The sequence below is a fragment of the Bos javanicus genome, chromosome 12, assembly GCF_032452875.1.
Source record: "Bos javanicus breed banteng chromosome 12, ARS-OSU_banteng_1.0, whole genome shotgun sequence".
NCBI lineage: Eukaryota > Metazoa > Chordata > Mammalia > Artiodactyla > Bovidae > Bos > Bos javanicus.
Genome location: NC_083879.1, coordinates 20,286,119 through 20,300,834, shown reverse-complemented (window position 1 = coordinate 20,300,834; position 14,716 = coordinate 20,286,119). Strand labels below are relative to the sequence as shown.

The 14,716-nt window shown below is 42.4% G+C and overlaps 2 long non-coding RNA genes across 2 annotated transcripts in view; one reads left to right on the top strand and one right to left on the bottom strand.

Annotated features, from left to right (window-relative positions):
* Window positions 1-13,708, top strand: part of LOC133258260 (uncharacterized) — a 68,421-nt gene extending 54,713 nt beyond the window's left edge. The window contains exon 3 of the long non-coding RNA XR_009739893.1: window positions 11,967-13,708. This is a non-coding gene — a long non-coding RNA (uncharacterized LOC133258260). The remainder of the gene's footprint in view (window positions 1-11,966) is intronic.
* Window positions 1-14,716, bottom strand: part of LOC133258259 (uncharacterized) — a 132,832-nt gene that overhangs the window by 23,745 nt on the left and 94,371 nt on the right. The window lies entirely within an intron of this gene.

Below are 14,716 nucleotides of genomic sequence, written 5' to 3'. Positions count from 1 at the left end.
ATATATTTCATTCTGTATATTATATTTATCTGGCTGTGCCAGGTCTTAGCTGTGGCACGCAGGATCTTTCATCTTTGTTGTGGCATGTGAGGACCTTAGTTCCCTGACCAGGGATAAAACCTGAGCCCCCTGCATCAGAAGGTGGGGTCTTAATCACTTATGCCTCAGGGAACTCCCCTTCCTTCATTTTTGATATTAATAATTTGTGTTCTCTGCCTCTCACTTTCCGCCTCTCTCTTGCCCCTCCTCAGCTACTAATCAATTTTGTTGGTATTTTCCAGTTTTTGGCTTTGTTAAATTTCACTGTTGTCTGTTTTTTTAATGTTCTGGTTTCTGCTTTTATCTTTATTATTTACTTTCTTCTTTTGGGTTTATTCTGCTCTTATTTTCTCTTTTTGTGAAGTAGAATCTTAGGCGACCATTAGCCTTTTTATCCAACCAATATTAGACCACTCTTCTTTGGTAACATAAATATTTAAAGCTATGAACTTTCCTCTAAAAACTGCTTTAGATGCATTTCACAATTTCAACACATCTTTATATTCATTCAGATGTAGGTATTTCCTAATTTTTCCTATAATTTATTTTCTGATTCATAAATCAACTTCCAATAATTTGGGGGTTTTCAAGAAATATCATTGTTATTGACCTCTAATTTCTAATTTTAATTCCATAGTAATAAAAAACATATTCTACATGATTTGAAAATGTTTACCTCATTGAGACTTGTTTTATGGCCAAAGAGATGGTCTCTCTTGGTAAACATGTGCCCTTGAAAGAAATGTCTATTCTATTTTAAATAATGTGCTCTATAAATATCAATTAGGTCAAGATGATAATGTTATTCATATCTTTTATGTCTTCACTGAACTATTTTGTCTAACTAGTCTATCAATGTCTGGGAAAAGCATGTTAAACTCTGCAACTATTCTTGTGGGGTTGTCTCATTTTTCCTTTGAATTCTGTCGTTGTTTGTTCCATGTATTTTGAAGCTCTGTTTTCAGACACAGACATACACATATCTAAACATCCTACAGATCAGCTGGATAGTTTGCATTATGAAACATCCCTCTTTACTTTCGTAACTCTTTTTCTTGAAATCTACTTTACATAGCTACTTCAGCTACTTAGTAACTTTAGCATAGCCATCTAGCTTTCCTAGGCTTACTGTTTGCATGGAATTTATTTTCCTATCTACTTACTTTCAGTCTACCTGTGTCTTTAGATGATGTAAATTTTATCTCTTATAGACAGAGTTGTCATATTCTTTGTATTTATCCTGGTTAGAGTTTATTGAACTTCTTCAATTTGTAAAATTCTCTTTCACAAAGGTTTAGCATTTTTGCACATTGTTTTTTCAGATAACTGTTTTATCCCCTTATTTTCTATCTTTCTGGAGTTCCAATGATATGTCATTGGAACTTTTAATTTGGACCACACGTTCCTGAGACATTGTTGCTTTTGTTTTGCTGTTCATCTTTTTCTTTCTCTTCTTTTATCTTTTCCGTTCTTTAGGTCAGGGGAACCCCAACCTTTGGGCTGAGGAGCAGTACCTCTTGTCAGATCAGCAGTGACATTAGGTTAGAAATAAAGTGTGCAATAAACATAATGCACTTGAATCATCCAGAAACCATCACCCCCCTTCGTTGTCCATGGAAAAATTGTCTTCCATGAAAACTGTCTCTGGTGCCAAAGAGGTTGAGGACTGCTGCTTTAGACTGAATAATTTTGATCTATCTTCAGGTTCACAGATTTGTTTTAAATGTGAAGTTTTTTTTCCCCATAAATAGACCATATTTTGGGTATGTTTTGGTTACCAAAGGAAATGAAGTGACTGGCTTTTATTTATTTTTGACAGAGCCTAGAAAATAGAACTGGAGAAGGCAGTGGCACTCCACTCCAGAACTCTTGCCTGGAAAATCCCATGGACAGAGGAGCCTGGTAGCCTGCAGTCTATGGGGTCGCTAAGAGTCGGACACGACTGAGCGACTCACTTTCACTTTTCACTTTCATGCATTGGAGAAGGAAATGGAAACCCACTCCAGTGTTCTTGCCTGGAGAATCCCAGGGACGGGGGAGCCTAGTCGGCTGCCGTCTATGGGGTCGCACAGAGTCGGACACGACTGAAGCGACTTAGCAGCAGCAGAAAATAGAACTGGCGATTAAATTTGTGGGACCTAGTGTAAAATGAAAATGTGAATAATTTCCTGGCTCAAAAATTATTAAGAATTTCAAGACAGTCCCAGAGAGCACTAAACTGAGCATGACCCTCTCGGAGCATAGCGCTCTGTGTAACTGTCCGAGTTACATGTCAGGGAGGCTGGTGTGTAGGGAGGCTTGTATGGTAATGGTAGAGTTCAGAACATCTAGCCAGATATTTCAGAATCTGATCCTGACACCCACTACTTGCTACCTTGTTGATTTTGAGCAGGGTGCGTTTTCTCTCCAAGCTTTAGTGTTTTCATCTGCAGAAGGATTTTTCCTACGTTTGCTGTCAGGCATAAATGATAGCTATGTATTATGCTTAGTACAATGTATGATATTATATATAATAAGGTCAAAAAATAAGTTATTATTATTGTTTTGTCCTGTGGGCCTTATTGGAAGAATAATGTGGAAGGAAAGTTGCTACATAAGAAAGAGAATGCCTTTATTGTTATCAGCTGAAGACTGGAAGACACAAAATGTGTGCTTGAGTGCAGAGAAACGGGATGGAGTTGAGGTGGGTGTGCACCCCTTAGTGAGTGGGAAGGAGCAGGTGGGGAGATAAATTCCCTGTACCAGTCTCTGGGTGGCACTATTAGCCAGGAGAACTTGGTATATTCTAAGTGCACAGGTGAGGTGGGTGTTTTAAAGGATGGGGCAAAGGAAGGCTGGAGCAGAGAAAACAAAGTGCAAGTACGTGTTCATGCGCAAGCAGAACTTCTGAAACTGTCCAGAACACTAAAGAGTACACTGAGCGCCTCCCAACTTCCTAGGTAGAGATATGAGGACGTTTCCTTTATCGAGGTAGAAATATGAGGACATTTGGTTGATGTCTAATAAGCTAAAACTTTGGTTCACAATCTGGCTATAAATTAGAATCAGCTGTGGTACTTTAAAGACTTTTGATGCTCTGACTCCATCCAGGAGATTCTGCTTTATTCGTTCTAGGGTGAGGCCTGGGCATCATCAGTGTCTTTTAAAAGCTTCTCAGATGATGCAAATGTGCAGACATGGTTGAACCACTAATCTAAAACAAGGCATGCTGTTAAGATCTTGCCTTTGTATTTCTCCATGGGGAAAGGAGAGGATGGCCATTTTCTGTGTGTGTGTGTGTGTACGTGTGTGTGTGTGTGATGGGTAACCAGGTGATTAAACAGCAGTGACGCACACACAAGTGGAAACCATTCTACATGACTTGTGGGTGATGCTTTCCACACTTAAGCGAGTGACACTTTCATCTGCTCCACAGCTGTATCTGCACTGGAAGTTTCATCTGCCACCCTCTGAGGCCTTTACATAAGTTACTGTGCATAACTTGGTTAAACAATGTCTGGCAAGTGCTAAGAGCTCAGCAAGTGTTAGCTATGGCTGTCACTGAAACTATTTTGTTAGGTCAACTAATCAAATTAAGTTGAAATTAATGAAAAGGAGTCAGAGACATTTAACAGAGTGTAATCATCTTTACTTTAGGTGGTTCAACCTCATTTTTCAAGTTTTGTATGTCATTGTAAACACCTTTTTTTTTTTTTTAAAGGCAGTACAATAAGGGGTCACATCATAGAGATCACTAAACCCATGAAAGATGAATTACGAAAAGGAAAGTCCATCCTACTGTTGTAGAAACGGGTACCTGAGGTATGGAATAACATTTCCGGTGATGGTATCACATCTGGGTTTAAAAATGACTGTGCTGTCAAACTTGAGGGGGCAGAGAGACAGCATGTTTGGGAAAATTGTTGAAAAACTAAAAGAGATTTCTAGTGACAGCACACTCACTGACAGCCAAGATACACATGACACATTTGAATCAAACTGCTTCATGAAGTGTCAGCTGCTGCTGCTAAGTTGCTTTAGTTGTGTCCAACTCTTTGCGATTCCATGGACTGTAGCCCATCAGGCTCCTCTGTCCATGGGATTCTCTTGGCAAGAATACTGGAGTGGGTTGCCATGTACTCCTCCAGGGGACCTTCCTGACCCAGGTGTTAGGGGAAGCACACTGATTGAAATCTTCCACCCTGGCCAGGCACCATAGTAACTATTTGCATAAGTTGTTTTACGACAGGAGGTCCTGGTAAGGAACATGGAACTAATAAGCCTCCACCAACCAGAGGAGTTCGGGAAAGGTCAAAAGGAGACACCACCTGTCCGACCACCTCCCAGAATCCTTCTCTCTGGCATCCATCTTGGCTGAACAAGGCGTGCACCACCAGGAAGGACTCTGAGTCAGAATGATTGGCTAAAGACAACCCGGAAACTAATCCCATCACTATAAAACCCGAGACTGCAAGCCATGTGACAGAGGCGTTCTCCTGGGTTCCCTTACCCTACTGCTCTGCACCCGGGTGCCCTTTCCCAATAAAATCTCTTGCTTTGTCAGCACATGTGTCTCCTCGCACAATTCATTTCCGAGTGTTAGACAAGAGCCCAGTTTCGGGCCCTGGAAGGGGTCTCCCTTCCTGCAACACAGGGATTGAACTCAAGTCTCCTCTGGCTCCTGCATCAAAGGCAAATTCTTTACCACTGAGCCACCAGGGAAGCCATGAAATGCCAGAGTAGAGCAGTATTTCCAGATCAGAGTGAATATTATTTTCTCTTTAGTTTTATGCCATTCATATACATATATGGAAATTAATAAATTAAATATTGTAAATAGATTTTTAAGTATTCCACTTAGATGCCTAAAAGTTTATATGTTCAAGTTGGCAGACATTTTTCCCCTTAATTTTGGAAAATGGACATTGGCTTTGTAATTGGAAATAAGTTGTGTTTAGATATGCAGACAATTAGGGAAAGGGCAGCCTGCAATGCTGGAGCCCCTGCTTCAATCCCTAGATCAGGAAGATCTGAGAAGGAAATGACAACCTGCTGTGGTATTCTTGCCTGGGAAATCCCACGGATAGAGGAGCCTGGTGGGCTACAGTCCATAGGGTCGCAAAGAGTTGGACATGACTTAGTGACTAAACCAGAAACATTATGTGAGGAAAGCCCAAGTAGGTAGATGAGGCAAGCACAAATAACTTCCCCTTCTTCTATTTATGATTCTCAGCAATTATCACTGCACTATTTTAGGATAAGAAAGTGCTCATAAGCCGCTGAATTGTGAACTTGCCCAGGCTTGTTCTTGGGCTAGTGAGGTTTTTAGAGGAAAGTGGAGGTATTGCAGTTGCCACAGCAACCCCAACAATACAGGCTCTGATATGTCCAACACCTCCCCAGGGCGGGGGAGGAAAATGCTATCACGGTAGAGGGAGATTTTGCACTTTTACTATTTTTAAGTACAATATTATTGTTTTATTTAATTTGTAAATTGACCCATCTCCAATTCCAGCTACCTACTACTGCCTCAGACACACACAGCCCTCTTCATTGCTTCATCCCGTCAATCTAATTTTCCCCAAAGACGATTAAAAGAATTTTGGTTGAGGACGCAGCTATTACATGAACCAGATGCCCTTTCTGCATCCTGGTTTGTGGCCATAACCGTGTAAAATGCTTCTCCAGCCTGTTTGCAACAGAAACACAGAACTTCCAAATGCCTCCTTCACTTTCAGAGAGTATCTTAACTTTTATGTGCAACTAAATACTTGCCAGGATGCAGACCCCTCAGCAAAATCTGGCGGAGGCATGGTCCTTCCAGTCTGCTGCTGCTGCTGCTAAGTCACTTCAGTCGTGTCCAACTCTTTGCGACCCCATAGACGGCAGCCCACCAGGCTCCCCCGTCCCTGGGATTCTCCAGGCAAGAACATGGAGTGGGTTGCCATTTCCTTCTCCAATGCATGAAAGTGAAAAGTGAAAGTGAAGTCGCTCAGTCCTGTCCGACTCTTAGCAACCCCATGGACTGCAGCCTACCAGGCTCCTCCCTCCATGGAATTTTCCAGGCAAGAGTACTGGAGTGGGGTGCCATTGCCTTCTCCGCCTTCCAGTCTACTTATCCTATATTTTCCTGTTACCCGTTCAGACAAACTCCTAAAGCTCAAGGAGAAATTCTGAAGCGTATTCAAACATGTTTAACCAAATCAAGCCCTCTCAGCTTTCCAAATTACAGATGAAAGGACTGTCTTCCTCTTCTCATTTTAAATACTCTCCATCCTACAGCTCCTCCCCCAATTCTTCTGTTAGGGGAAGCACACTGACTGAAACTGCCCACCCTGGCCAGGCACCATAATAACCATTTGCATGAGTTGTTTTAGGACGGATGTCCTAATGTCCTAATGAACGTGGAGCTAATAAGCCACCACCAACCAGAAGAGTTTGGGAAAGGTCAAAAGGAGACACCACCTGTCCGACCACCTCCCAGAATCCTTCTCTCTGGCATCCATCTTGGCTGAACAAGGCGTGCACCACCAAGAAGGACTCTTGGTCAGAATGATTGGCTAAAGACAACCTGAAAACTAATCCCATTACCTTAAAACCCAAGACTGCAAGCTATGTGGCAAAGCAGTTCTCCTGGGTTCCCTTACCCTACTGCTCTCCACCCAGGAACTCCTTTCCCAATAAAATCTCTTGTTTTGTTAGCACACGTGTCTCCTCGGACAATTCATTTCTGAGTGTTAGACAAGGGCCCACTGTCGGGCCCTAAAAGGGGCCCCTTCCTGCAACACTTCTGTTAGTAGTAAGGAGAGGAAAGAGTGCAGAAGGGGTACCTTTCAGTCTTGATAGAACGTGGAGATGAACAGATGTCATGATTTTTACATTTTAGCCATAGCACTTATAAGAAGTACCTGACATTTGTGAAAAAAATTAAATAACAGATGTTTATGGATTCGTGAATGTACTAAACAATGACAAAGTTATTAGCAAATGAATCTGAGAAAACAAACACTTTTCCATTTTGTAATCTCTGGGGCAGGCAAAGGAAGAAGTGGGAAGGTCGATACAGTTGATTCTGGGTATGCGCTTATGTTACCCTTTCCCAAAGAGAATTCCATGGAGATTTAGTACTGTTTAGCCTCCTTAAAAAACAAACAAACAAAAAAACACACAAAACTTAGGGATTTTCTTAGAAAATACTTTTGGAGAATGTTGCAGGCTTTATGTCCTTCTTGGACAGCTACTACGCACATCAACTTATAAAAGCCTCTGAAAAGTTCTGTGGTAAGAAAACCTATTCAACTTTGTTTAACCCCGTGTTTACATTCTAGATTCTAGAACTCATTTGAGCATAGAAACCTCTTTTGCACACAACTCCTGTTAACATCCCACAGGACCAATACTTCCTAGAATATACCTAGGGAACTGCAATTTTAGTCTATTACATTTCTCATTTCTCTTTAAAATAACTAGTTTCTTATCTGTAATTGGAAAAAGATGCATTTTCCTGTTTTTTTTTTTTCCTCCCAAAGCCCAGGCTAATGTGATTCCTTTCCAGTTCAAGGACTGGCTTCTTCCCATCTCCTGAGAAGGATGCCTTTTTGTGGCCAGATCTACTTAAAGGTTGACGATATGGCCCTGCCATGGGCTTGCCAGGTGGCACTAGTGGTAAAGAACCTGCCTGCCAACGCAGGAGATGTAGAAGATGCAGGTTTGATCCCTGCATCGGGAAGATCCCCTGAAGGAGGGCCTGGCAACCCACTCCAGTATTCTTACTGGGAGAATCCCACAGAGGAGTCTTGTGGTCTGCAGTCCACGGGGTCACAAAGAGTTGGACATGACTGAGAGACTTAGCATGATGCATGGCCCGGCCAGGTACCAACAGGTGCAGCCTCAGGTACACTTTGAAGACCCACTCTTAAAGCAGGTCCCAGGCCATATATGCATGCATCTCACATGGGAGCTTGTTAGAAATGCAGAACCTCAGGCTCCACAACAGAAAGAGAATCTTCATTTTAACAAGATTCCCAAGTGATTACTAGCACCTTAAAGTGTAAAGAGCTTGGTGCAAAGCACACGGCAGTGAGCAAAGCTCAGAGGGCTTGAAGCTGGGAGAAGAGCCCTGGTCCTGGAAGAAAGTGGACCAGAGCCAGCTTTGACACTGAGTTAATTAACTGGACCCTAAGGTAGAGGATCACTCTACACATTTTCAGGGTGGGGTTGCTGTAGGGGTGAAACTGGAGAAAAGTCAAGGGAGTCACTTCAAATGTTTTCAGATAAGTGAAAGGAGAATTGGCTGAGGGAATTGAGGCCAGCAGACACAGGAGTCCTGGGGGGTGCTGGGAGCCCAAGCCTCACAAGGGAGTCTGGCAAGAACATCAAAACAGCTCTTCATGGTGTGGAACCCCAGAACAGTTGGGCATCAGTGTCTCTAATGCCCACTTCTAAAAGTGCTCTAATGGGCACTTCTCCCAGGTGAACAACTCAGTGGAAAAGAAAATACTGACTCCATGCAGATGCGAATTCAGGCCTCATCCCAGACTACCTCCAAATTGACTCAGTATCTAGGTGAAGCTTTCGTTGGGGCTCTCTAGGCGGTGCTAGCGGTAAAGAATCTGCCTGCCAGTGCAGGTAGACATAAGAGATGTGGATCCCTGGGTCAGGAAGATCCCCCGGAGGAGGGCTCAGCGACCCACTCCAGTATTTTTGCCTGGAGAATCCCATGGACAGGGGAGCCTGGCGGGCTGCCATCCACAGGGTTGCAAAGAGTCCAACACAACTGAAACAGCTGAGCACAACACAGAGAGTTAGGAAACAAGTTCAAGGTCACAGCCCTCTCTAGGAACTGCTGCCTAGACTCACAGGTACTCAGCCCACCCCGTGGCTCACCACCCCTGCCTGGAGAAATAAAAGGCCCAGTCAGAAGACTTGGAACGATGACATCCACACACGAAAGGGCCTCACATGTGATCCATGAATCTAACCACAGATGGGAAAACCTGAAGCTTTAAGAAAGCCTCTTGACCTATTTTTTCAAACATTTTGGATTTGGGCAAAAACTTTTGTGATTCAAAAATGCAATTTTTACCCTTAATTTAAACCCTTGTGTATTTTCAAGGGAAATTTAAGTAAAAAAACATGTCTTTCTAATGGAAGCCTCTGCTGTATACAAAGAGGGAGGAGGAGGCTGGCTGATTCCCAGATAGATTCGGGAAAAGCTGTTGGAGAGGTGATTGTCTTTGGATGAGAAGGTGGGTGGGGGTGTGAGGAGAGTAGGAAAAGGGATGGGAACCTTGCCCAGGGGAATGGTAAAAGGAGGCAAATAAGAGAGTGCTGAGCTGGGGAAGGTGAGCTGGGCTAGGACCTCACAAGTTTAAAATACCTATAGCTGATTCATGTTGATGTATGGCAGAAGCCAACACAATATTGTAAAGCAATTATCCTTCAATTGAAAGTAAATACATTTTTTTAGAAAAACACCTCAGAGGCCAGCATGGCCACGTCACCTAATCACAGGTCACAGGACAGGAGTGAGGCGCGTGCTGGCCATCAGGCTGCTTGCTGACTGTTTTTCGGTTCCCTCTCCTACAAGACAATGGGATCACACAGTGTTGATCTTTCTGTCTTCTGTTTGTTGTTTTTACTTGCTGTTAATTCTTCCTCCCTTCATATTTGTCTTAAACCCACTGTGATGAGGCTTCTTTCCCCACCACTGCACTAAACCTGCTCTTTCAAAGACTTCTACTTAGTCCAAGCCAGTGCTCAAGTCCGGGCCCTCATCTTACCTGAGCAATCAGCAGCTTTTGGCATAATTGCTCATTCCCTCTGTCTCAAAACTCATTTTTTTTTTTTTTTTTTGCCTTGGAAATACCATTCTCTCTTGGTTTTCCTTCTCTGGCTAGATCTACCTTCACTCTTGACTCTCTTGATTGGTCCTTTCCCGTCTTCTCAGTTACGTGCTCCTTATATTCCTAACTTGTAGGAAGCCTCAGTGCTCCAGCGCCCACTAGTTCAGACCTTGAATTTCCCCTCACTCTCGAAGAAGATTACCCAGTGCCATGGCTCAAAATAAACACCATGTGCTGATGAGCACGTTGATTTGTCTCGTCCCAACCCATCTTCTGAACCCCAGACTGCCTGCACAGCATCTCTTCTCAGATGCCTGAAGGCATCTCAAACTCAGGAAGACCCAGCTCCCGATTCTGCATCCCACAAGCACAACCACAGCTATCATAATACAGACGCTAGGCACTCCTCCCATAGTCTTCCTATTTGAATATGTGGCAACTCCATCCTTCCAGTTGTTCAGGTCCCAAATAAATTATGATTATCCTCAGCTCTAGTCTTTCTCCCACATCACATCCAGTTCATCTTCAAGCCCTACAGGCCCAACCTTTAAAATGTATCTAGAATCTGACTTCTTACCTCCTTCACCCCCTCCATCCCTTTATTTACTATGATCTTTTGCTGGATTATGTCAATAGTCTCCAAACCAATAGTCTTCTTGTCCTTTCTCCCGCCACAAAATGCTGTCTCATGCAGGAGTCAGAGATCCTTGTTAAACACAATTCAAAGTCTATCATTTTCCTCCTTGAAACTCTGAATGTTTCTGGTATCGTCATAAAAGTCAAATTGTTTATTATGGCCTCCAAAGCTGCACATGACCTGGCCCTTGGCTGCTTCTCTGACTTTATTTCCTCCCACTCTTTCCCACATATTGTGACTTCAGTGACCCGGGCCTCTTTACTGTTCTTGGATAATCCAAACACTCACCCTGCTCAGAGTCTTTGCACCTGCTATTCCTTCTGCCTGAACTGTTCTTCCCTTAGAAAATGGATTGGTAAGCTCCCCACCTCCTTGGGTCTCTTCTTCTTCTTGGAAAAGGCCTCTCACAGTCACAGCACAGAAAATAGGAACCCTTGTTTCTTTCTTTAACCAGCCTTGTTAACCAACTGACAGGATCTGTTAGTTTTCTGTCTCCTCCCTCTCAGCTATAAGTACTTCCTTTTTTTCTCTCTCTCTCTTTAATTACAGCGTCGTCTTGAATAAGCTCACTCTACTGTGCCTTGTCTTATTCTCATTTTGGGTCTCCTTTGCTGTGCTAGGTCAGTCCCATCCGGCTCATGCTACTGGGTGGCAGGGCTTAGGGCATATTCTGCATTGTCACGCAGTAAAGGGCGAGTGATGTGCTCTTTGCTGGAAGCATGGTAATGCACAGAAATGAAGAATGAAAGAGAAAGAAAGGCTTAGGTCCTGCTGGCTTTCCCCCTTCACCCACTGATCTCCCTGGGTTACGGATCTGTCTTCTTGCAGTAGGACAATTTTATTTGTTACTTTATCTGGAAGACTCAGAAGAGTGTCAAGAGTATAGTTGAGGTTCCTAGTGTATGTTTGGTGAATGAACAAATGCTGAAGAGTGAGTGTATTTTAAGCCTTTTCCATCTGATATTAATCTCTTTCAAAATTTGTGTTTCTTTTCTAGTGGTTTTGGAAACAGTGACCGTACTATTGGATACTGCATTCTTCTTGTAAATTATGGTGCCTCCCACACTAGTTGGTACTTCCCATCCCTGAACTTCCTAGTGTTGCTTTGCAGGGATTGGCTCACATCTCGTTTCCTTTGCAGATACTTGGTGCTCAGATTGGTCAGCTCTGCTGATTTGTCCATCAGCTCTCCATCTTTCAAAAATTTGCTGCTATTCCTTGTCTGCTCTTGTCTCTTCTTTCATTCTCTTTGTGATTTTATATTGCTTTTATTCCTTTCATTTCATTTTAGTGACATCTTGGCAATAACATAAATAACATGTATACAGTAAATAAATAACATAATTTTATCTGTCCATATGAATTACAAATATTATTATTTTCCCAGTGTATAACTTGCATTTTGCTTTCTCCTATGGTGGTCTTTAATGGTCTGTATAGTCAAAGCTATGTTTTTTTTCCTGTAGTCATGTATTGATGTGGGAGTTGGACCATGAAGAAGGCTGAACGCTGAAGAATTGATGCTTTCAAACTGTGGTGCTGGAGAAGACTCTTGAGAGTCCCTTGGACAGCAAGGAGATCAAACCCATCAATCCTAAAGGAAATAAACCCTGAATATTCACTGGAAGGACTGATACTGAAGCTAAAGCGTCAATACTTTGGCCACCTGATGTGAAGAACTGACTCATTGAAAAAGCCCCTGATGCTGGGAAAGATAGAAGGCCAGAGGAGAAGGGGACGACAGACGATGAGATGGTTGGATGGCATTACTGGCTCAATGGACATGAGTTTGAGCAAGCTCCGGGAGATAGTGAATGACAGGGAAGGCTGCCATGAAGCAGTTCATGATGTTGCAAAGAGCTGAACATGATTTAGTGACTGAACAACATGGTGGTCTTTAATACACAAAAGTGCAAAATTTATATACAGCCAATCTATGAAGTTTTTCTTTCAAAGTTCCTGCCTTTGGTATTATGTTACTTAGAAAAGGCTTCCCTATCCTGATTCATACAGTAATTTGCTCTTTCCTCCCCCCCCGCCCCCAACTACCCCCCACCTTTTTAGGGAGTTACTTTTCATAATTTTAAAAAACTCCTCCTGTCAAATCAAGGTGTCTCTAGATAGGACTGCAACCAGCTCGTCTCCTTCTTTGTTAACAAATGAGTGTGGGAATAGCTCTATATGATTAAAGGTGAATTCGTTTAAGGCAGATATGGAAACAGAATTTATTTTAAACATCAAAACTTTCTATGATCCAGGATGACCTGGTGCCGGACCCATAACGATAACGGCGTGTACCTCCGCACAGCTCGCCCGCCGCACTGCAGTGGCGCCCTCACACTCACCATCACAGTCGGTTCCCACAGTCCCGAGACGTCAGGCGCCAGAAGACAAAGCACCGGACCTGACTCACTCCAAGGATCTTTCCAGGCTAATTTTTTCCTGATTTCATCAAGTTTGCCAAAGTCCCAATTTTAATGACCTTACCAAGTCTGGCTGACTTACAAAGAAGGAAAGGAAGAAAGGAAAACAGAAAAACACACAGAAAGATGTTTGAGGCTAAACGCTCTGAATCGTGCCTACTGCACGAAGTGAGAATGAGAAGAATTTAATTTTCTGGTCTGCTTGTTCTAGCATGCTTCTCTAGGTTTGTCATCAACTCTGAGGGGACACAGAGAATATAAAAGATATTCTAATTCAAGTGACTGTGTTCAGTTCATTCCATTCTCCTTATAAAACTGTCTGCTGTAAAGTCCTTTCTAATGTGGAAGAGTTTTAACTTGCTAAATAAACCACATATTAATTCCCATTAACGCTGAACCATGGTAGCATGTTCGCCCGATCCTTGTAACACATGGAAACCCACAAGCATGACTCAAAACTGAGAGGACTTCACCTAGATTTGCACACTTAACAGATCGTAAACGTTGCTTTCTGTTCAAGCTAGGACCCAAATAATCACCCACACATATCAGCTGCTATGTTATTCTCTAAACTTGCCCACACAGAACTCTCTTTTATCTAGTTAATGTACCTTTAAAGTTACCCCATTAAGAAAGAGTATCTGAATTTTTGTTGATTGAACCCTTACTGAAAATCCCTATAGTTCAAAGCTGGAGAAGACTTTCCACTTCTGCCAACTGAAAATTTATTCAAGAGGTCAAGACTTTGGCTACATGCAGGTAAATTTCCACTATCAGAAATGTCATCTGTTGTAATAAATCCCTTAAATCACCAAAAATAAAACATAAAGCTGGCTAGTGTCCCGACAGTCTGGTTTATCACATAGGGACTTTCCAAGAGAAATGATTCATTCTAATAGATAACATTATAACTTGGTCCCCTACAGTAAGAAAGATGAGGGTCTTCCACACTGGAAGTGATATTTCAGAAGCTTTTCCACTAATTTATTATTATAAGAGTCAAAGTAAAAGTCACCAGCTGGTTGCTGATGTCTATTATTTCCGCAGTTTGTTGGCAAGGGGACGGGTCTGAGCATTCCCAAGTATATATGCTCATTCCTATTTCCTTTCACTAAATTCTTTAATGGGAAGAGCTCACAGTGAGGCAGTAAGAATTTCTCTTAATTTTGCGCACATTTTTGCCCCCCGTTCTCCTCCTTCCCATCCAGCCTGGGAACCTTCACTTGGGTGTGCAGTGGATTCTTATTCACAGTCACACTCATGGTAAGTTCTTGAGTTATTTTCCAATCAAAATCATAAATGGGAAATTTTTTAAATATCTTTTTAATTTTTTAATTGAAGTTTAATTGCTTTACAGAATTTTGTGGCTTTCTGTCATACATCAACAAGAATCAACCATAGGTACACCCATGTCCCCTCCCTCCCAGACCTCCCTCCCATTTCCTTCCCCATCCCACCCTTCGGGCCGTCACAGAGCCCCTGTTTGAGTCATATATGGGAAATTTTATACACCAATTAAGTTATTAAGTTTCTTTGCTTTTGCTGAAATTATAGCAACCCTAGCGGGAACACGCATTATCTCACAGTAGCACTTTTATGAATAAAAGAGAGGAAAATATTCTTACATATGAATGGAGGGTGAAAGAGGAAGCCTTTCAAATAAAGCATCATAGAGAACAAATGTATGGACACCAAGGGGGGAGTCTGGGGGTTTAAACTGGGAGATTGGGACTGACATACATACACTACTATGTATAAGATAGAGAACTCATGAGAACCTACTGTGTAGCACA